This window comes from Dendrobium catenatum, unplaced genomic scaffold (genome assembly GCF_001605985.2).
Source record: "Dendrobium catenatum unplaced genomic scaffold, ASM160598v2 fragScaff_scaffold_334, whole genome shotgun sequence".
Classification (NCBI taxonomy): Eukaryota; Viridiplantae; Streptophyta; class Magnoliopsida; order Asparagales; family Orchidaceae; genus Dendrobium; species Dendrobium catenatum.
The window spans coordinates 2,314,340-2,316,389 of NW_021318796.1; positions in this window are offsets into that span (position 1 = coordinate 2,314,340).

Here is a 2,050-nt window from a genome sequence, read left to right on the forward strand (position 1 = left end):
CAGGAGACTGTTTGAGAATGGATCCTAGTAATATTTTCAACTAGGCATTTGGCTCTTTGTGAGCTGAAGTAGTTTTTAATTTGTCCACCCTGACAAATTGTTGTGGAGGGTGGATGGAATTTGTTTTATGTGTTTGAATGGTTGGATTTCATTTTAAATATTTGGGATTTTGGGATTTGTTGGATTTTGGGCCTTTTTTTGGATTTTGGACTTTGTGGAGTTTGGATTGTGTGGACTTTTGGGTGACATTTGAAAATATTTGTGAACCCCTCCGGTTGAGATCTGCATTCAACACGGCCATCATCGGGGTGTTTGGAGTTATTTTCACTTTCTAAATTGAACCTTGTCGACTCTGTCTACTAGTCGATAGAGGATCGGGTTTCATAGGCATCATGCCTTTGAGAGTGAATTCTTTTGATTGTAGGCTTTGAAGGCCTAATATGAATGTATTAAAACAAATATTCTGGTCGCCATGGCCACATATTTGTTTGTTGGTTCGAACCTTGTCGACTCCTATTGATCCGTGTAGAAGGATCGGGTTCGAACTAGAATTCACTTATTGACCCGCGCAGCATCCCTAGACGTCACGTGTGTACCAATAACACGCTTTCCGGGGCCCATGAGAGTGTTTGAGGGCATTTTGTAATTATTTATTGAACCTTGTCGACTCCACTTGCTTAGAAGGATTGGGTTCAGATTTAATAACCCGCGCAACATCCCTAGACGTCACGTGTGTACCAATAACACGCTCGTCGGGGCCCATGCGGGTTTAAGATTACATTTACCCCTTTTGTGTACCTATGTGTATACAAACTACGGTGCACGTGTAGGGGTACTTTGAAAGTATTTGTAGACGTCTTCTGTCCGCTTGCATAGAAGTTGCGGATTCGGTAGCGTGACGTTGTAGTTTGTGGACGCCTTCTGTCTGCTTGTACGAATGTTGCAGATCCGATGGCGTTACGTTGTAGATTGTAGACGCCTTCTGTCTGCTTACATAAGTGTTGCAAATCCGGTGGCGTGACGTAACAGCTTCTGAATAGAATTGTTCGCTACTTCGTACAGGTAGACTGTCGTGCACTAGTTGTTATTTTCTACAGGTGGAATGTAGTACACTAACGGGTCTCCTGCCTTTGTTTGTTGATGTTTGTTTTCATTGTAGTTCTTTGATATTTGTTCGTAGATTGTATGTAATATTTGCAGCGGGGCAGAAGCTTGTGGGAGCTTGTATCTGTCATATTTTTATACACTTTGTTGTGGTATTTAGCTTGTGTAGTATATCTGTCATTGCTACAAGTAGGCAGGTAGATGTATTCCTTCACAGACTGAAATTGACTTCAGGATATTGCATTTACTGAAGTCTTTATGCATCTACCGATCAGTGGCATGTGGCACATACAATTGTCTTTGTAGAGAGATCGTATGTGTTGCAGATCTTCTACCCTTGCTTGTAGATGTTCAATATATTTTTCTTGATGTTGAATGATGGTTGACTACAAAAGCATTGCAATATCTACTGGCTCTTGCTACATAGTTTGTAGGTGCTAGCACTTATTGTAATATCATCCATCTTTGCTTATAATGGATCAACATATTTGCTCGACATTGGACAGTGATTGATTGTAAAGGTGTTGTGACATTCGTCGCCTCCACTTGAGTTGCATTGCTTGCATGAAATTCATTTGAATGAAATCACTCGCTTGAAGGGTTTGCATCATTGTTTTGCAAACAATTTGTATGCATGATTTTGCTTTTATCACAAATCCTTGTGCACTTGCTTGCATGGTTGGTATTTGTTTGCAATCAACACCTCCATCATTAGCTTCAATTGAAGAACTATTACAATATCTTGTACATCATTCTTATTTGTTTGTAATTGATGGTTAATGAGATGTAGGGATTTTCCCCAACCTCACCAAGAGTTTGTATGTGTGAGATTTGGAACATTGTTCACCACCAATCATTGTAGTTCATTAGATTAGAGTATTTCATGAATCATTTTGGAGAGAGAAAAGTTCAAGTCTTTATAAACTTCGGTCCACATTCAAGTTCA